General features: G+C 44.7%; 1 protein-coding gene across 2 annotated transcripts in view; it reads left to right on the top strand.

Annotated features, from left to right (window-relative positions):
* Positions 1 to 18,527: 18,527 nt before the first annotated feature.
* PELI1 (pellino E3 ubiquitin protein ligase 1) overlaps positions 18,528 to 22,265 on the top strand; it is a 52,204-nt gene continuing 48,466 nt past the window's right edge. For both annotated transcript variants that reach the window (XM_074989403.1, XM_074989404.1), the window contains exon 1: positions 18,528 to 18,798. The gene's annotated coding sequence lies outside the window, so the exon portion shown is untranslated. The remainder of the gene's footprint in view (positions 18,799 to 22,265) is intronic.

The following is a 22,265-nucleotide window of genomic DNA, read 5'->3' as shown; positions in this document are numbered from 1 at the left end:
CTTAATTCAACCCACTGTAACTCCCAGCATATTACCACATAAAAATCCACCCCTTCAGGGAACAAGGTGTGGGAAGCATTGCCCCCGACTCTTCTTTGCAGCTCTGTCCCCGCTCCTTCCCCTCCCTGTGAAGCCCTGAGTACAGAGCTGAGCTTCCACACCCCACAGTGCCTTGGCTGAGTGAAGAGAACACAGAAGAGGCACGACACTCCCCTGGCTATGGGCTTGGGGAAGCATCCACTGCAATTTCCTTCCTCCCGCTATGTGGAGTGTAGGCAGATCTGCCCACAGGAGTGGGAGGGAAAGGGCCAATTGCACCAGAGCCCAGAGATTCAAAGGGGCCTGCAGCAGCACCAGTAGCCAGAGCCCCGTGCCCCTTTGAGTTGTCGCCGGGCACTGGAGTACCGGTCTGTGTGACTTTGAGTTATGGGTGAGGTGTGCCGCAGTCTGGACAGCACTAAGGGATAACTGCCTGAGGCTCCACCCCTTCTGTCCAATGCTCCACCCCTTCAGGAGGTTGCAGAACCAGGCTCCCCCACACCTTGCCTCAGGGCCTAGAGTGGCTGTCAGCCCTGCTGAGTGTAGGCCAAGGTGTGTGTTTTTGTGAGTGGTTCATGGCATTGCCCAATACTGTGAGAGCCCAAGCTGGAGAGTCCAATGCATTGCACAGTGAACCCACTCACTGCTCTTTGCTGCTACAGGTGTGACCAAAGGCCAGTCTCGGTGTCTCTCAAGGAAAAGATTAGTATTTGACTTACACATTGTCGATAACATTTTCAAGAGCACCCAAGTACCATTTTCAAAAGTGATTTAGGCAGTAAGAAGCCTAAGTCTCACTGAAAATTAATCAGAATTAGATGCCGAATTGCTGAAGGGCCAGATACCTCAAGGAACCTTGTTGGATTTCCAAACGCAGCTAGGTTCCTAACCCCCCTTGATTTCAGTGGGGTTAAGTGCCTGTGAAAATCCCCTTAGGTACCTGTTGAGGCTGGTGTGACCAGCAAACTATGTTCAATGGTACAGCCCCTTTAAGGAACAGGTGTTGCGCAGAGCAGCAGACAACCTGAGTGGAGTCAGGTGTTAAGCTGTGAGCTAGCTGCTGAATAGGGTAAAATCTCTGAGGAGAGAGAAAGGAGGGACTCTATGAAGCACAGCTGGAATGTGGCTGCTGCTGGGCTGGAGAAGCTGGCTCCAAAGAGTACTCAGCCCCAGACCGGACAGCTGTGGAATACCTTGACCAATGGAAAGGGTCTGAGTCTGAGAGGCCACAGGAGACTGCCCCTTGGTAGAGAGTCTAATAAATGGGACCCAGGAAGGGGATGATACTATAGGTACGTTGGGCTGTGAACAAGTTAGCTGAGAGAAGCAAGGGGGAATGGAGGGTCCTGTGCCTATAGGGCCATGTTGTGCCGTGATGTGGGGTAGCACCTTGCTACAGCACCCATCAAATACCTTTACAGATCTGGACTTTTGAAAATGTTATTCACCCCCACGCCCTGGGTTGGCTTTGGGATTGAAAGTGCTGTGGAGGCACTGCCAGCAGCAGTGATGGGGACTCTTGCCCCATATTATGGTGATGGGGGCGACACAAAATGCTCTCAGAGCAGCCATTTTCACTTCTCCTTTTTCCTCTAAGGCCCCATCCTGGAGAGGAAAAGGGAGCTCAGACTTGGCCAATGTTATGCGGGCCCAATATGCTCACGCAGGGGAAATAAATGAACAGTGTCACAGAAGGTAGAGATTCTTGCAGCAGGATTTGGTCACATTGTGCTGCGCAGTGCATGGAATCCAGAATTAAGGTTTCAGGATCGGGCCCCAACTTTCTGACCACCATACGCTGAAATGGCTGAAGTAGTATTCACCAGCAGACTCACAGTTTCTAATGCAATTTCCAGCACTACTGTAACTGAATGCTACTGATGGCACAACGGCTGAATCTACTTGCCTTACTCTCTCAATCATTGCAATTTACCCTCATAAAGCTCACTTTGAATTTATATCTCTGCAAATAGACCCTGAGATGCTGGATGTTTGCATATTGATTTACAGCAAATTGCACTTCTAACAAGCTGTGAGGAATGTAATTTAAACTTCGCATGTGACCAGACTGACTGATTGCAGTGATTACACCTTCACCTACTTAACTGTGTCAGAAGACTGCCACAGGTGCAGTATGCATTCACTTCTGCTAAAAAGTAGTGGTGAAGATGAAACTGACTCATTGGCTTGGTGTAGTTTGTAGTTACAAACTTGAACGGTTAAGAGACCAAAAACTCTTTGGGGTTTATAATATTCTGAGCCAGGAAGTATCATATTTTTCAAATATCTGATAATTGCTGTAATTATTGTGCTCCTCAGCTGGCCTTTTGCGTCATCTTACACAAGCCAATTGTACCATAAATCTTGACTTGTATGATAACACCTCTATTAATGAGTTCATCTTTGACTGGCAAAGTAAAATATTTTCTTGCATCTGAACCCTGACCAATGATTTAATTATAGATGCAGAAGGTTATAAAATGGAAGCTACAACTATTTGGGCCTATTTGCAGAACAAAACGACGAACGACAAATCAAGACCCTGGTATTTGGCATAATGGATGGTTTGAATAGGAGAGGCAGACCTCACAGAGACAATACAGTAGATTGGTGTGAAGCTAGTCTACAGAAACTAAGCCACTCTGCACTGGACAGGGAAAGACAGAGGGAAATAGCGAGGGAGGCTTCAGACACCAATGGGTGCTGAGCCCATGGTTATTGATGATGATGATGTAGAACTGGGAGAATTATCTAGTTAAGCATGAACTGCAGAAGAGCACTGTAATGGGAGCAGTTGTGTGCAACGCCAGAAAAATTGCTGTTGAAGTTTCAGCTCCTTGCTCAATGCTTTCTGTAAAGTTGGTTGACATTTGTGCTGTCTTAAATATAAAATCAATTATTATAAAATAAGGCAAGCAACTCAAAGCTCCCCTTTGGAGTTGCAGGATTCCCTTTGGTAGCAGAAAGGGTATGTTTCCACAACACAACAAGGAGGAGGCTGGATGAGGGAACTGGAGAATGGTCCATGTGCTGTCCATGCAGCGTAACGTATACACACAAAAATGACCTGTATAGAATTGTGCATAGGATGAACAGGAGAGGTGCCAAGGAAGAAGTGGGGGTTACATGATCCCAACCCCCTGCTCAAAGCAGGACCAACCCCAGCTAAATCATTCCAGGTGGAGCTTTGGCAAGACTGGCCTTAAAAACCTCTAAGTCTGGAGATTCCACCACCTCCCTAGGTAATCCATTCCAGTGCTTCCCCAACCTCTAGTGAAACAGTTTTCTTCTAATATCCAACCTAGACTTCCCTCACTGCAACTTGAGACCATTGCTTCTTGTTCTGTCTTCTGCTACCACTGAGAATAGGCTAACTCCATCTTCTTTGGAACTCCCCTTCAGGTAGTTGAAGGCTGCTCTCAAATCCCCCCTCATTCTTCATTTATGCAGATTAAATAAGACTAGTTCCTTCTTCATAAATTATGTACCTCAGCCCCCTAATCATTTTTGTTGCCTTCCACTGGACTCTCTCCAACTCATCCATAGTCTTTCTGTAGTTGAGTGGGAGCCCCAAATTTGATACAGTGGCCTCACCAGTGCCAAACAGAGTGGAATGATCACTTCCCTCAACCCACTGACAGTGCTTGTACTAATGCAGCCCAGTGTGCTATTAGCCTACTTGGCTACAAGGGCACAGTGTTGATTCAGATCCAGCTTCTCATCCACTGTAATCTGCAGGTCCTTTTCTGCAGAACTGCTGCTTAGCCAGTCAGTCCCCAGCTTGCAGCAGCCAAGGGATTCTTCCAAGTGCAGGACATGGCACTTGTCCTTCTTGAACCTCATCAGAGAAGGAAGGTCCCAGACCTCAGGCTTCAGGCTAAGTCCCAACTTCTATGCGCTGATTTTAGCTATGTGGCAGGGCTTTTATCCCCAGATAGATGTACCCCAAGGGCATGTCTAACATGTCAATGAGACATCTCAGTTCCCCACCTAGCACCATCCCAAAGCCTGGTGCCAGCCTGAACCCAAATGCCTATACTGCAATTAAACGGGCTCTTCGACTGAGCCCAAGTCAAGCGGCCCAGGCCAGATCAGGCTTCTCTATTGTGGACTTGAGTTGAGGATTCCTTTTCTCTAACCCCTCTGCCATCTAGTGCCTTCCCCAGCAACTCAGAGTGTGTGCTAGGTCCCAGATTCTGGGCTGCAAAGCAGCTTAGAAAAACATAATAGCTGAACAATAGTCCTTATGCTTCTTACTCACCGTCTGTAGCTGCAGAAAGATCATAGAAAACATATGTTTGTTGCTGGGAACAATAGAGGCTTCCAAGTGTCGTTTTATGTTGCCTCTGACTCAGAAAGCCGGTTCAGCACAAATGCCAGAACAGTAACTGGCTGTCAGAAAACAGAAACTGTTCATTTAAATATCAAAGACAATTTCACTGCAATGTTTTCCCATGTAACAACTTTATATTCCAATGCTTAGAGGCAAACCGGTCTCAGATGAAATGGCTCAGCAGTCATGGTATTCCATGTAAGAGAGCAGGTCTGTAATTAGGCCCGCAGAGCTAACTTTATTTTGGTTCAGGTTTGAGTGTGCTCAGCTTGTCCTTTTTTACTTGAACAAGAAAGATTCTGATCTATTCCGGCACATTCTTTCTAGCCTCAGTGGAACAGACTGAGGAGATAGTGTGGTATGTACTGCAATTACAGAGAATATTGTTCCCCCCCACACCCAGCTTGCTGTCAGCAGGTAGCTCAGTTAAAAAGTCTGGACTTCAGCAATGGCATCCATTGAACTTAGTGGGAGTTTTACTATGGACTACAAACTTCTTTTTCAGAGGGAAAAGTTGTTAGGCATTTTTCATGGTAAGGCATTTTTCATTTTTCTTTCTTAAAAACATGAAAGAAATGCCATGTTGGCACTGCCACCAAACTAGGCTATATCCTCTGTGACAGAGTCAGGCCAGAGGGCTACAAGAGAGTAGTCAAAAGGAAATATACTAGCTCCAGGGAAATAGGTCCCTGTTCTCAGGGTAAACTAACAGAGGCTAATCTGGAACTTGCCAGGATCAATTAGGGCAATCAAGCCAATTAAGGCTATATCTACACTGAAATAAAGTCGAATTTATTAAGGTTGACTTTGTAACACTGGATTTTATTAAGGCAAAGTTGAGCATCCACACCTGCTCACAAAGTCGACTTTGCGCGTCCCCCACTAATCACCAAAGTTCAACTGTTGCAGCAGTGCATTGTGGGCATCTATCCCACAATTCCTGCAGCCCTGTTGCATTCTGGGTTTTTCTGCTGGTGCATTATGGGGGAAAAATGTCCCACCACTGGTTGTGAGTGTGTGATGTCATCTTCCCAGACTGCATCGCTCTCATTCCCCTCCTGTTGAAAGGAAACAGCCATTATCAAAACGAAAGAAGGGAAAGTAGGAAATCCCAGCCAAAAGAAAACCAAACAGGGGGGCTTCAGAAGGTGAAACACCCTTAACAAATGTGTTCTGGGAGCACTCAGCTGTCAACAGCTGTTTAACATGTCAACAGGCTGCTCAGATAGTTCCCCACCTTCCCCCCACTGATGAAAACACACCAAACAGTGGAACAAACTGGATCCATGTGACAAGGGAAAGACTTCATATGATTCACAAAGCAGGAACGCAGGGAATCCCAAGGGGAAAATCACCAAAGAGGTGGGCTTCAGAAGCTGGAGCACCCAACTGACCATGCCATGTCAACAGGTTGCTCAGCTGATCTCTCCCATGATGCCCATCCAACTTGGGAAAGAAGGAAAAGTAGGTAGGGAATCACAACGTGAAACACCCAGATAAGCAGTGGGAGCACCCAGTTGACTGTACGACGTACCCATAATGCCCAAGTGGAACAAACTGGCTGCATGTGACTAGGAAAAGAGCTGTGGGAGCACCCGGCTGACCCTACCATATAATTGTCAAGCACAGCAGGAAAGAAGGAAAAGTGGGGAATCCCAGGGGAAAGAAAAACGGTTACTTTTAAAAATAAGGGAGCTGCCTGTGCCACATCAACAGGTCACTCAGTTACTCTTCCCCTGGTGAAAATACAGCGAACAAGCCGCTGCTGAGACTGTGGCTCCCCTGAGCCATGTGCTTTGGGAAAGGAGATTATTGGAGCAGGGGCCGGGGCCAGCCCCCCCAAAAAACTCAGCTGGCAGGAGCCAGAAGAGGGGCCAGTTGATATGGTTTGGTCTGTGGGTGCCTAGGTGTGGGGGGCCATCCCCAAAAATGTTGCCCTCTGTGGGGCCAGCTCCCCCCCAGCAACCCGTTGACATTTTTTGATCACTTGTGTGCCTACGTAGGGATGGAGAGGCACCCCTGAAATTAATTGCCGCCAGGGGCTGCCCCCCCGCCACAAAACTCAGCTCTCAGGGGGCAAGTGAGGGGCCTGCTGCTGTGGTTCTGTCTGTGAATGCCTAGGCGGACGGATAAAAATATTTATCACTGGGGAACCATCCCCCTAGAGTGTGTTGCCTCTCAGGGGCCGGCCAGCCTCCAAAAATATTTGCTGCTGAGGAATCCAGCCCCCCAGCACTTGGTGAACCCCAGAAAATGTGAAGCTCAGAAGCCTTCCCCCGTGCAGACCAGGACATGCTGCTATCTGGAAGCATGGTCCACACTGCACAGCTGGCACATGGTGTGGTGGGGTGGGTGCTAGCCACATGATGGAGTAGGCTGGGGGTTAGCCTGCCAGCTGCATGGCCCCCGTGGAGGCAGGGGAGCTGCCCCATGCAAATGTGAAGCACAGAAAAGAAGTTTCTTGGCCTCTCCTGCTAAATCCTGTGCAGCAGGGAAGCCTTCACTCCACGCAGGGCAGGACATGCCACTGTCTACAAGCATGGCCCCCACAGCCCAGCTGCCACGTGGTAGGGCGGGGTGGAGGCTGGCCCGCCAGCCACATGGAGACTGGTGTGGGGGGCTAACTATGTGGTCTGGAGAGGTGGGGGGCTGCCATGTACACATGTGAAGCGCAGATGAGAAGTTTCTCTGCCTCTTGTGCTACATCCTGTGCAGGGCAGAAGCCTTCACTCTGTGCAGGGCAGGACATGCTGCTATCTGATGTGCCGCTGTTTGGTCCCCACAGCCTAATTGTGACATGGCGTGGTGGGGCGGGGGCTAGGCCACCAGACGAAATGAGATCCTGGCTCTCCTGACGGCTCCATGCAGGGGCACCCTTTCATGGCTAGATGTGATCGCGATGCTGATCGTAAAGAAATGAATTCAAATTGCTGGGCTTCCTGTTTCCTACTTCCTGCACAGCTGGAGAGCAAGGGAGGTGAAAGCGGACAGAACGGACACATTCTGGGCATTGTGGGATACCTCTGGAGGCCAGTAAAATTGATTTAAAGTAACGCTGTTTCCACACTAGCATTAATTTGACATTTTTAAATTCATTATGCTGCATCGGAGGGTTAAGGCAAGAAAGTTGATCATAGCACCCATTAAAATCAACCTAGTGGTATTTGCAGGCCAAGACACTCTCACTGTAAAATCGAGCTGAATACCTTAAAATTGACTTTATGCTGTAGTGTAGACATATCCTAAAGCACCTGGAGCCAACAAGGAGATTTCTAGAGGCAAGGGAGTCACACTAATCACAACACCTGGTGCAACTAAGAACCAGTTGAGACTGGTTAAAAAGGGGCTCCTCTTCTGTTAGCAGAGCGTGTGCAAGGAACTGAGGAGAGAAAGCGTTGTGGATGATCTAGGAGGAACAAGTGCAAGCAGGTGCCAGAAAGAAGAACCTGTGTTTAAGGAAGGTGCGGGGGAGGGCCTTGGGGAAGTGGCCCAGGGAACCGTAGCTGTCATGTGGCTGTTACTGGAGATGTTTGTAGGCAGCTGCTTTCACAGGGTTCCCCTGCTGAAACCCAGAGAAGAGGGCGGGACTGCGGTCCACCCATCACACCACGCTCTCCTTATGACTGCCTGGGAACAGGACTGGTTTTGGTAAAAGGGTTTGTCCTGCCCTCCACCCCTTGGAGGGGCCACAGAGATTATGGAATTTGGTCGTCTCCCTTTTCTCTGTGCTAGCTGATGAGAGTAGCTCAACAAAGAGCTAGCTGGAGCCCTAGAGAAAGTGCCTAAACTGAGAGCTGCTGTGAGCTTCTAAAGTAAGCAATCCACCTAAAAGCACAAGGCCCACCAAGGTTGAGCAGGAGCTCTGTCCCAACTCCCTTTTTTCAAAGCCTCAATAGAAATATTTTTTTTGAAGATTAGGATGAAAACTGTTCCCATTAGAACAAGAGAAGTTCTGGGAAGCTGATAGATCCTTAAGATAATGAATAAGCAGACTGCCAGGACCAGTGGACTGAAATTGATGAATGAGCAGGGATATCTTTTACAAAGGCAAATGAAAGGTAGGAGTGATGGCGTGTCCCTGAAACTTAACCATGAGCAATTTTGTATCTGATAGAGAATTGAGCCCAGAACTGAACTGTGATTCATATGTTCCTAAGGCTTCTAGACTGAAAATGCAGTAGAATTTACTGCATCACTGTCCCAAAATTCTGTACCCAAGAGGAGGATTTTTACTTGGTCTGACTGCTAAAACAATTTCTGAGGTAAACTTGAGCCCACCCAGAAAAATCAGAACATTTTCCAAAAAGGGGGATGTGATGTGCTTTGAATCAAATATGGGGAGAATCTAGCAAACGCCCAAGTGCCTCTCTAGTAAAAATGTCAGTTACTGTAGGAAAGTAACAACAAAACAGTGATGCTTTGAATGGCGATGTGCAGTCAAAATACACGCCCACAGTGACAAGATCTAAATCATTAATTCAGTGGATATCTAAACACACAGGGAACATTTGGCAATGGTGTGCGTATAGGGGTATAAACATTACAGCTTGGAAGGGTGAGGGAAAAGATCTTTCCCATACTATAGACACTGTATGCTGGATCGTCCCCCTCTCTTCACACACATGATAAGCAGATTTCTTTAAATCTCTTTTGTGATTAATATGCTACTTGCTAAAGTATCTCAACTGCTGGAGACTGTATGGTCAAGTCACTGCTAGTTACTAGATGGTCTAGTAGACTGATCACAGCACTGGAATCCAGGATCTCCTTAATTCTTCCTAAAGTTCTGCCCTTGAATTGCCTACAGCACAGTTTTCATCGCTCGTTGCCTCAGTTTCCCCTGCATAAACAGAGGGTGATAACATTATATGTTCATGCATCTATTTCACAGGCATATGGTGAATGATTCATTATTTAAGGTATGTGCAGTGCTTTGAACGCAAAGTATTGCATAAGTACTAAGTATTACACATGGTTATGATAACAACACTAGCATTATTCTTGCATGATGCATACTAACTTATTCAGCACATTTTGCAGCTTCTAGTCCTTTCCTAACCATTTTTTTTAACCACAGAAAGAAGCACATAGCCCGATGTAAGGAAATGGAGAAATGGTCTCCATAATATTTTGTCACTGCCCGTTTTTCCTGCCCTGGAGGGCAGCATTTACCAAAACAATCTCCTCCCTCAATCTCACTGCAGTCATCAAATCTGATGTCACACACATACACACAGACACACACATTCATTCGGTTAGTCACACACATTTTGTCTCTCATCAGGTACACATATGCCTCTCCCTGACAAGACAGAAAGGCATGTTCACCATGGAGTTAATGGGAGTTTTGACATCAATAGGAACTGAATCAGATCCCATTAAAACAGGTAGTGAGCCCTTGTGGAAGATATGGACATGTATCATTTCCAGATCTCTCCATCTTTCTTTCAAAAAATCCAGTACAGAGTAAATTCAAGATCACAGTTATTAGGATTGTGTCTACACTACTTTATGTCCAGAAATATGTCCCACAAATGCTAACGCCAATGATGGTAGCAAAATAGGAGTACTAGTACAGACAAGTCACCAGGTGCCACCCACAGGTGTTTTGGGTATGATGGGATCAGTTCCACAAGGTGCTGAGTAAACTGGCTCAATCCGGCAAAGCACTTAAACATATGCTTATCTTTCAAGAGACTCACCAAACATATAAAATTAAGCATGGACTGAAGTACCCTAAACCAAAGCATACCACTGACTTCCATGGGCTTGGGTCCAAAGTCATCTAATTCCCCCTAGTCAGTTCAAGAAGCATGATGGTAAAAATACATATGGCCATTGTCACCATATTAATACCAAATTGCTGCTGCTGCTAAATTAGTGCTAGTAAAGATGGGAATTTTTTAGGAAAAATCACACCCTACACAAGGCCCACAATCAAAGGCAAACCTGTATATTTTTTCTATCTACAGTACCAAATGCACAGTTTCATTGCAATTCACATTTCTTAAACCATAATAATTTAGTATCTGTTACATATATTCTATTATAATAATTGTAGTTATTTGCGATGGCACCTAGAAACCCCAGTTGTGGACCAGAATTAATTTGTGCTAAATTACCAAGTAGAAACATGTAGTTGGGAGATAAGTAGGTGCTGTGTACTGTTCAATATTTCTCCTTCAATTATTCCATCAACAGTTTCCCCTCAGACAAGATAAAATACATTCTTTGAAATTAATTATAAAATAAAATATTCAAAGGCATTTTATTTTTTTAAAACTCTGATTTTGGTAGTGATTTTCCGTATATAAAACAAATCTGGTTCACTGGAAATTATTTATATACATTTAAATGGATACAAGATAGAGAAAATAAGATCAGAGGCTGTATACAGACTGTGGTTTCTCATAAACTTGGGTGGTGGGAAGAATAGAACAAAGCCAACTAATGTTTTCTGGTTTTCCACCACTACAAGAAGGCTACATCGTTTGAAATATTACCTTAGTTGTTCAGAGTATGTATTTTGTCCAGACCAAATGATGTATGAAAACTGATATAATAATCATCTGCAATCATGCTAGAGTAGTGCTGTGATATACAAAGGCAACAATCTTTAACCTCTCTCTCCCTCTGTATTTTCTGAATGTTTGGCTCTGTGTGTGTGTGTACATTTATATATGCACACACAGAGAGACACATTTGCATAGGATTTGGAAGCCTGCCATGGTTATGATATTTACCATTACTCATTCACTCATGAAAAGAAGTAATATTGGGGAAGTAAAAAAAATCCCTGTTAATTGTGTGAAATGAATAAAATATGCTAAACTTTTTGTTTTTCATGGTACAGGCTGAAGGTCTCTAGTCTGGCACTCCCTCATCCAGCAACATCCGTAATCTGGCATGGTTTTAGTTAGCAAGATGACCACTTTTCTTGAGTGTGGTCAAGTTTCCCCTGGTCCCATAAAGTTTATTTAACAGCCACCAGTCCTGGCTGTCAATGTTCTGTGCCATTATTTAGTTCTAATTGACTTCCAAGAGCCCAGTATGCAGTGGAAGTGTTGGTAATGTTATTAGACAATATTGACCTCCCATGACCTAGCAAATTCTCTTGTTCGGCACCAGTGAGGTCCCAAGGAATGTACATATATTTATGTGGTCATAGGGAAACACTACCTCATTGTGTATGCAAGGTTCTAGTGAATATTTGAATGTGGAACACATATACATTTGCACATGGTAACATCAGTGAAAGAGGAAACAAAAGCTCTGCCATGTAAGGAGCCTTTGGAAATCAGGGTCTCCCCCACTAACCTATCCCAGGCATGCAAAGAAACATCTAAAATATAAAGATGTTCACCTAGTGATCAGTCATTCTGGATCTGTCAGCTTACCCTCACGCACCCCAACCCTCACGCTTGACACCAAATATATCTACCATATGTAATCCAAGTTCCTCCTCTGTGTCTGTGTTAACGTGCTAGAATCCTCCCTCTTCCTCCCATTTTTGGGATGAGAGCATACCAGAGGTCTTAACCATTTGTGGCAATTAAAAATCCTGTGGTACTTTTTACACAGAGTGGGATTCACCTCAACCAGACTGTCCTTACCCAAGTAGCAATCTTCTTATCTAAATTTCTCCCCACAGTTTCAAATGGATAAAGTAGCCTTCACTTCTCTCTCAAACTGCTGAGTATTGCCAGTAACCATATTTTGCTTGGGAAATCGCTATATTTAATTGGTGGAAGAAGCGATTCATATAGATGGTGCATACCAGTTCAGTTCAGTTTTCTCTTGAATGAAAATTGCTATACAAATGGAGGGTAATATATGACAAAATAGGAACCGATTGCTCCCCTAATGTATGAGAGAATAGGAACCCATTGCTCCCCTACTTTCCTTGGTCTGGGGAAGCGCAATTTCCTTATAGTCCCTTCCCCATCTCCCGCCACTGCTCCATGGCTGGCACAGTGAGAACTTCTCTTGTTTCAATCCATTTTAACCACTGTACATAAAGGAACTTATGCAGAGATAGGCCCACAAGTTTGAATCTGTATTTGCACTTTCCCAAAAACTAAGTTAAAGGTATTTGGAGCTGGCATTTTTGGGTCATGTTTGTTTCTAATGTCACATTGTTATAAAACTTATCTTGATACTATAGAGAGAAGAAATTTTCCTGCAAACTAGAAATTTTCCCAAACATCCCACATATTCTGAATTCTACTCTTACCAAGGTAGATTGATTTAAATCACCAAAAATCATTCGTTTAAATCAAGTTTCCAAAAAAATTTAAGACTGACTGTGCTTAGAATGCACTTAATTTTAGAATAAGCCCCCTTCAACTCACTGGCACTTCAGTGTTTTGAGAAAACAAGTATAGAATGGAGTTCCCTTGGAAAAGCTGAGTTCTGCTGAAGTAAGATAAGGAACAGGCTTATGGCATCACCATTATGGTCTGTGGCCATGGTGTTCCAATATAAGCATGTATTATGTAATACAGTAATCCCTCGATTTACACAGAGGTTGTGTTCTGGGCAACGTCCGCATAAATAGGATTTTGCATAAATTGTGGGGGTTGGGGAAGTGGGTAGCCAGGTGAAGTGGAAGGGGCAGCCACCCAGTCCCTGGCTTCTCCTATGTGGGGGGCACACAGCTGCTTGCCCAGCTGTTTCTGAGAAACCACACCACAGGCAGCTGTGGGCCTGCCAGACTCTGGGGCACAGACAGCTGCCTGCAGCCACAGTTCTCCCACCCGTGCAGCAAGCCTCTGTACATGCGCCAGGCTCCCCAGCTGGGAGAACCAGCACTGCAAGCACCTGTTTGTCATGGCTGCCACCCCCAAGAGGAAACCGCTCTTGACAGGGGCAGCAGCCATGAGTCAGGCTGCCTTTCATGACAGGAGCAGTTTCTCCCCACTCCTGTCAGGGACTGAAGCCTGACTTGAGGCTGACACCCTTGACAGCAGTAGCTGCTGCCCCTGACAGGAGCAGGAAAATGCTCCTGTCAGGGTGGCAAGAGTCAGGCTGCTGCCTCGGACAGGAGCAGTTTTCCCACTCCTGTCAGGGACGGCAGCCTGACTCACAGCTGCCACCCTTGACAGGAATAGTTTACCACTCCTGTGAGGAGCAGCAGTTGCATAAACCTGAAATATGCACATGTTGACTGCACATATCTTGAGGGTTTACTGTATAAGATAAGAAAATGACACTTAGTGGCAATGGGCAACTTTAGATACTTTTTCATGCAGCTTTCTATATCTTTTTTAGTCTGAAAGCAGACACTTAAAAGATGGGATACACCTGGTCAGAACTAGAAAAGATCACCCAGGACAGGGGACTCTGACAAATGCTCATCAGTGGCCTGCGATCCAAGATGTAGGAGTGGAAGAGGCTTACTACAACTACAACTTTCTGTATCGTGTCCTTCAGTGTTAGATTCTAAACCTAGCTAACTAATTTAAACAAGCCATAAAGACTGGCTAAGCTACACTTATTTTTCTAACAACATCCACACACAGTAAACAACTTGGGAATTGACTTGTCAAATGACACTTATACTAAAAGGCATAGAGAGAGTCATGAAGAACAATGCATTGCAAAGTGAATTATTTAAGTTACTAAGTAGTTGATCCACTCAGACATATCCATGTCTTCATCTCTCAATAAGCAGTTTTCCTTATGCTTCATCCTTTGAACTAGGCCCCTGCATCATCTTCTTGCACTGCTTACACTTGACACATTTTCCTCTTTTAAGCACAGAATGAATTTCTTCAAAATACTCCCAGAAGACATGATAGTTTTTCTGCGGCAAAAGTGGGGGGGAATATAGAAAGTTGTGTGTGTGCTGAATAACGTTTTCCCTTTTTCTTTGCAGTCTACTCCATTCTTCCTTTCTATGCTGTCCTTTCCTATATATTGTCTCTCTGGCTACATCCACATGAGAGGCTTTTCCTGGCAAAACTGGGATTTTGTCGAGAAAAAACACAGAGCGTCTACACACAAAATGCACTTTGTCGACAGTTTGTTGACAAAACCCAACACATCCACTGGCAGAGTTATTCTCCTCCCCATTCAGATATAATGCCTCTTACAACCATGTTCTGTAGACAAAACAGCGGTGTAGATGCTCTAGGGCCCTTACATCAACAGACAGCACTTCCAGTTCACTGGGCAGCCCTTTTTGCAGAGTTTCTGGTCAGTTATTCTGTCAAGAGAGGGCCAGGCAGTCTGGCTGCTCTCTGTCAACAGAGTGGATTGCTCTTTGGGTCTTCTTTTATGTGCAGACATAATCTTTTGACAGAAGGTTTGCTGGGAAATCCCTTCTGACAGTGACTTCTGTTGACAGAGGCTTCTCATGTAGACATAGCCTCTGTCTTTAAGACAGCATCTTAATTAACTCTTCTGCCACACATGGCTAATGTCCACCACTACATAAGCACAGAACACAGCAAAAAAAAATCACTATCCAGCTTGTATCTGTCTTTGCACTAGTTACTTTTTAGTCTGCTGAGAAACAGAAATTGAAAGCCCAGAACTCAACAAAAGGCAAGAACCAGTAGTTGGGCTGGACATACTAGGGACATTAATTTATTTTTATGAGACTATAAGTATATGTGTAGCATGTTTGTGATGAGAAGTAATTGTAACTGCTATTTTTAAATGGCACATTTAGCATTTTATTGGTTTTTAAAAAATAAAGACATCTTATTTAAATTTTAAAAAACAATTTTTTTAAATTGCTTACACTTATTCTCTCAACACATATGCACGTTTCCAAGGTCTAAAAGTCGGCTTTTTAAACACTGATCTCCAATTTTGCTCAACAGGTTTGCATGGGCATGTAATTCCTGGAACAGTTTATGTCACTCAGGCTATGTCTACACTTGCCCCCTTCTTCAAAGGGGGCATAGTAGTCATGGCGATGGGAGATTACATATGCAGCACTTAAGTAGGCAAATTCTCCCCTGCAGCAACTTCGAAGTGTCAGAGTTTGAAGTGCCAGCATGCCATGTAGCTGCAGGCTCTTCGAGGTAGCAAGAGGACTGATTCTATTTCCACTGAATTGAATGAAAGTTTCACCATTGACATCAGAGGAAGGAGTCTGAGGCCTGAAAGGGTCTGGGAGTTAAATATTTGAACATTGCATCTCATTTCTAAAATACTGGTTTCATATTCTGCCAAATTAAAGATGATGTAGCACAAACAGAGACTGAGAGAAAGAGAGAGAGAGAGAGACTGCAGTTTGCTTGTTTGGGAGAGTGGAGGTATTGTATCCCCCTCCTTAACTGGGTGGGAGAAGGAACCTATAAAAGCTAATCATAATGCAGAAACCTTCAGATTAATTTTTTCAAATCCAAAATTTTCAGTTCTAACCCTATGAAAAATGAACATATGGCACTAGGTAGTGCACCTAGGACATTCTGCCTTCTCTCTGCAAGCCAATGACAGTTGAGGAATTTTTTACCAACCAGTATTAGCTCTTGCACCACAGTAGGCTCTGGTGATGTTAATGATATGCCTTTTCCTGTGAGCAACAGAACAGCAACCAGGCCAGTTCAACATGCCCATTTCTCAGCAATTTTCTGCTCCTAAGCATTTTGAAGTGTTCATAGAACATACTAAAAATTAATTTCCTTCTAGTTGGACCTGATATACCGCTGTCTTATACTAATGCAGAGGGTATTTACAGCTGGCCAAAATCAGTGTAAAACTCTGCCAGATGAAAATAGTGGCCTTTTGCACTCACAGGACACAAGTGCAAATAGCTTGGGCAAGTCACGTCATGGCTCTGTGACTGTTTTCCTCCAACATTTTGTCCATTTAGTCTGTTTGTATCGTAGGCTCTTAGAACAGGGGACTGTCTCTCATGTGTTTTACAACATCTAGTACAATGCAGATTCTGGGGACTATGGGTTCTACGGTAATATACATAATAATAATTGACATTCATACATCAGTAGTTGAAATATGGACATATTTGTGTGTATCAACATCCCCACTACAATGATCAGTTACTTGTTACATCATGCCACTGCCTCATGTATATCTCATGAGAATTCCCTTACATCATTAAATAATCATTTAATAATGTCACTGTCTTTGTTTAAATATGTGTGTCTCTGAAGCTGTCATTGATGAGTCACAACTGGTATCTTCTGGAGTGGAGTTAACTTTTTCCCTGCCTTCTATTTCCAATATATCGTTCATTGCTTCATGACGGTGCCTAGCCTATGTGATTCTAGAGAATCCATTAGTAGAATTCCAAGGTTCCTAGAATCAGGCCTGATGTTTATATTCACATATATCCATTTAAATCAATTACAGATATGCACAGTCATTATGTTTACTAGTATCTTGATGAAGAAAGGGAAAAGCTAGTTGTGTGCACTGGGAATAAAAATCTGGAGCTAAACAGCTTTTTATCCTCACTCTACAACTACAGGGAAATGAGAGTGATGGGATGTATTTGAGGACTTCACTGGCCCTTGGGATACACTCTGTCTCTGATTAACTGGGTGGGAGAAGGAACCTATAAAGGCTAATCATAATATTTTGCACCTCTAAAAAATCTTTAGTTGGAGGATCTCCAAGCTCAAACCTTTACTGAGCCTCATGATCCTATTCTCAGGAAGATCAGAGTTGTTCTCCCCAGCTGTGTATGCATTATGGCACAGTTAAGTTAAATGACCTCCTGCTATTCTGGACTGTTTGCTTTAGAATTCTCCTCATTTCATCAAAGAAACCCAGGGCTCAACAGTGCTAAAATAACTTTGGAGAGCCACATGGCCACTGCCTCCTCCTCATTATCATCATCATGTGATTAAGTTTGTGTCATAATGTGGCATTTGTCTTACATGATGTGGGCATTTTATACACAATCCTTGTGACTCAGCAGGTGGATTCGTAGCTCTGTCATGGGCTTGTATGACTTTGGACAAATCAGTCGCTTTGTCCATTTTGTACCCTGTAAAATGGACATCAGAGCAATTATATCTGCATGCAGGTGATTGCCTTCTGTAAGACTCTATGAAATTATGAACCATCTCCTCCCTAAAGCTGACCCCCTCCTGACCCAATTTATTTCCCTTTTTGAATCTCATGATTATTAAGTCAGTTGTGATTTGTTTTGGGTTTATCTGGCAATTATGGAGCACTTGAGTTTGGTAATGCTATTCCAGTTAGGTATGCTCAATTGATAGATGCTTTGCAGTGCATTGCCCTGATTCTCATGGGCATATGTGTTCAGCTAATCTGGTATCAGACTTCCCAATTCTTTGCTCTGTCATCCCTGGGCAGATGCAGGTTGGATATAAATAAGAAGAAATTTGTATAATTATCCGATGGAGTGTTTAGAGATTTGTGGGGCCCTGGTCCAGAGCAAGTAGGCAACCTCTCCTAACCCCCTCAGCCTGCAATCTCTGCAAGCTCCACCCGATCCTCCTACAGGCAGTGTTCCACTAACTTTCTCCATCTGGGGCAGAATAAATTTTGTTATGAGCACTGAAACATGTGCACCGCCACAGAAACACAAGCTGTCCACTGTGGGCACTCTGCTAATCAGCTGGGCAGCATCTGACTCGCTCCTGGGAGACCGCCCAAGTGCTCAGGTTTCAGGGAACACTGCCTGCAGGAGCGTTCAGCCTTCACTTGGCAGAAGCTGGGAGCAAAAGATTAGATTTGATCACTCCATCCTTGCCTGCTCCATAGGCCTTCCTGCAGTTCCGTCACCGGCAGGGTGGGAGCCAGGCTGCTGGGCTAGATATCAGCGGCGACTGGGGCCTGCGGGTTTGCAGCGAGGGGGCCCAGAAGGAGAGGGGCACGCGCCCCACCATTCAGCAATTAAAATTCTGGTGGGTGCACAGAGGTGAGACGCACCACCTGAGTGCTGCCAGCGTCATCTATGCTAGCTGGCCCATGACCCGCTGCCTTACAATCCGGCAGCTCCCGGGCTCAGCCAGCGCTGCCTCCACCGCCCCAGGGGCTAGGAAGCGGGGCGCCAGCCGAGCAGCACCATGTACCGCACGACCCAGCTATACACCTCTCCCCAATCCCCCAGGGAGGGGAAGAAATACAATTCCCATGATCCCTCGCTTGCGCGGTCGCGGGCTGATGAGGTCACGGCGCCCCGCCCACCCCGGCGGAGTGTTGGGGCTGCCGCTGCGGCTGCCGCGGAGTCAGAGCGTTGGAAGCTTGCTGGCGGTTGGCTGCACGCGCTCGCCTCGAACCCGGCCACAAAGGAGCTACCGACCTCGCCGCAGCCCTGCCGCCAGAGGGGAGGCGCTTTGGGCTCTGCGCCCCAGCCCGCCGCGGGCTGTTCTCCCTCGCGGGGCGTCTGTGGTCCCGGAGCTGCAGGGCAGCGCCTCCGGCCGCGGGGCTCTCGGACGGGCGTCCAGACGCGGGCAACCGTCGCGGGTCTGGGCCGGGTAAGTCTGGGCCGGTGCGTGTGAGCGGATGGGGGGAGGGGCAGAAATGCCGCCCGGGCGCCCCTCCCCCTCCGGTCCCGAGTCACGCGCGACGTGTCCGGGCTCGCCCCCGCCCCTGTCGTGTCCTGGCCGTGCTGCTGACTCCTCTCTCCATCGGGACATTCTCACCCACCCACCCCGCATCCCGGGCAGCGGAGCGCAGCCGTGTCCGGCTCCTCACCCCCCACCCCCCACCCCAACTTCCGCGCCGGCGTGCGGCTGCTGTGCGCGGCCCTTTGTCACCGAGCGGCTGCCGGGAAAGCCCTCCTGGCTGTTCTCGCCGCCTTGGAAAACTTTATTCCGTGTTGTCCCCACCAAGCCAGAGGCGTCTCCCGCGCTCCGGCTTCGCTGCCTTTAGCCCTAGCGGAGCGCAGTGGCACCGGGAGAGGGAAAGCAAAACAAAAGGGGTTTGTTGGCGGGTGTGAACTTGGAAGACTTTTTCACTTCCTGTGCGAGTTAAAAAAAGAAAAAAACCCGCAGTTTGCCGGGGAAGGGTCCCCAGAGCGAGCTCTACATTGACGACGTTTCTACTGTTAAGCTTTCTTAGGATGTCTGTCCGCTGTTACATTGTTCTGTGCCCGTCTGTGTTTTATGGCTCATTTACAACGGGTCTGTGAGTCAACACAACTTTAGAGTGGAAGAAGAAACAAAAGTGTGTAACTTATATCCCCACTCTCTTTAAATAGCTGGCGGACGATGTTTTTATATTATTATATTTATTTATTTATGTTTGCCTTAAGAATTTAAAAGGCAGAAGAGAGGAACAGCTTTATTTTCCACATGTGATTCTTTCCCGGGTCCTCTTCCACCCCAGCAATCTCTTAAGAGGATGAGAGATGGATACTTGCATGCTGATAATTTGTTTCTTTTAAGTAACTAACTCAAAATCTGCAGTTAACTTGATCTCCACTACACATAGTCCCTTGTGTGGGTATGTGCCTGTTGTAACAGTAGTGTTTTGGTTCTGGGTTTTTTTTTTCCCATATTGCATTCAGAGGCCTTACATTTGTGGGTTTTTTACTGCTGGGGCTAAAGGAAACCAAGCCAGAGCTATGGAGATGCCTCTGGCTTGGAGGGGGGGCAATGCAATAAATGGAGCAATAAAAGTCCATTGCTCTATTTTGTAATTTTAGTTAGTAATAGAATGAACTCAAAAGGTTGCTTTTGAACAGCAGGTGTTTCTTAAATCTTGAATTAGTGTTGGAAAAGGTTGAGTTTCCTGTTTTTTGGGAACATAAAATTCTGCAAAATAGAAAAGATGTAATGTCCTGTTATGGTGGTTGGATCTTTAGCACTTTGTATGCTGTATATATGTCAGGGAAACCTATAGTAAAGGTTTCCTGTGGAAGCTTCTTGAATTATTATTATTATTTCTTTGCAAATCTTCTAGGCAAAGATTTTTCAAATGTGATTTTAATAATGGTTGCCTCAATTTTAGGGTTGTCTTTTTAAAAGGTTTGATTTTTTGAAGATGTCTTAGTACCCAATGTCTGAAAATCAGGCCCCTTTGAGGCTCTCAAATGGGGCATCTAAAGTTAGCTAGTTAATCATGACCAAATCATGCAATATGGTTAATAATGAATTTTAATACACTAGAATTAGCCAGCAAAAAGATTGTCATAATGTATCAGTTTTTTAATTAATTTTATTTTAGAGGACAGAATATGATGACAGTTTTTTGAGAAGCACTTAAATTTGATTGATGTCCTCACATATAACTTGATTTAGTATCTTCCTCATGTAGCTAAGATATTCAGCTCTAGGAGGTGCAGCAGGTCAATGGTCCAGGAACTATTTCAGGGAAGTTCTATTGCCTGTGTTATACTGGAGGTTAAATTAGATGATCATAGTAGTCCCTTCTGCCTTTTAGAATCTATGAATTGTATTAGCATCTTACCTCTGAGAATAGAGTTGAAAAAATAATTACAGGTGCTCTAAGTTTTTTCTCATAATCCTGATTTAAGTGTTTTAGAGTGAACCATACAGTGGTTTTCTAAGTGTTGGTTGTTGCTCCTGTCAAGGAGCCCAGCACTGAAACTGTGTAACTTCAAGATTGAGGTACAGTGGTAGAGCTATAGATGACAAGTGAGCACAGCATCTGCCTTAGGCCAACAGTATTTATACAGTAGACTTTCTTTTGTATCTGGCATTCTATTATCCATAACTCTGATAACAGGCCTTTCAATCATAAATAAATTTGTTATATTTTCCATAAGTACAGTATAGTGAAAGTAAATGCAAATACAATGTAAGTTTACATTGTACAATACTACTGTTGGTAAATAGTCTGCATACATTTGTTTTCTTAATATCAAGTCTTGTTTTTCTTTAGTGTTATGCCTTGCTAGGTATACTCTATTATCCAGAATATTTGAATATCTGGCAACCTCCCTGTCCAGGGCTGCCAGATGTGAAAAAGTTTACTGTATCGTTTTTCATGAGTAGTAAATTTAGTCCTAATGCTTTTTTTCTGTAAAAATAAAAAAAAAGTCATCTTTTAAAAATAATTGTGGAATATCATAGATAAGCTGAGGCCGTGTCTAAACTCTACAGTCGACCTATCTTAGCTCACTAAAACGTGTGCATGCATGCATGCACACTTGGCTGCATGTTTTTGTGATGCGTGTCCTCACCTAGCATGCTTTATCTATGCTATTGTCAGTGTGGGGCATTATTGGGATGTCCCCAAAAAGCCCTAACAGTTGATCTAATAGATATTACACTGACATTGAATCAACTTAATTACATGGAGCTTGACCCTGTGCCACTCAGGGAGATAGTGTTACTAAATTAGCAGAGTGGCTGTCACATCAGTTGGAGCCAAATTTAAGGGAAGACACTGCCACAGCAAGGGTGACATAAGGCAGCGTGCATAGACTGGCCCTAAAGCACTCTGAAGGTACCAATTTCTTAATTGATTGAAAATAGGATAGAGAGTACACATTGATTTTTTTTCTTTTTTCTTTACGGTTAAGGACGGTGTCAAAAATCCAGGTCTTCCAAAGATTCATTGCAGACATTATCTGTTAAATACTGTGCTGTATGTGTAAAGAGGCTATTTGGACATTTATCAGAGAGCGAGCCATGTTAGTCTGTATCTTTGAGGATAACAAGAAGTCCTGTGGCACCTTTATAGACTAACAGATATTTTGGAGAATAAGCTTTCGTGGGCAAAGGCCCGCTTCATCAGATGCATGAGTGGGTGGTTTCCAGAGGAGTACTTGGACATTTGTGATCTAAACAATAACAAAGCTCTCTGTTGATGTTAACAGAGAAAGCCCAGATTGTTTTCTGACTTTCATTCCTTAATCTCTAGATTCACAACTGCTCTGACAAACTGTCTAAGGAAATGACAGTGAAGAGCTGGTATAGGAACTAGGTCAAGCACTGCTAAATACTGCTGAGCCAGTTTCAGTGAAACAAAGTGA

Source organism: Carettochelys insculpta, chromosome 3 (assembly GCF_033958435.1).
Source record: "Carettochelys insculpta isolate YL-2023 chromosome 3, ASM3395843v1, whole genome shotgun sequence".
Classification (NCBI taxonomy): Eukaryota; Metazoa; Chordata; order Testudines; family Carettochelyidae; genus Carettochelys; species Carettochelys insculpta.
The sequence above is the reverse complement of the archived record's forward strand: the minus strand, read 5'-3'. Positions and strand labels throughout refer to the sequence as shown.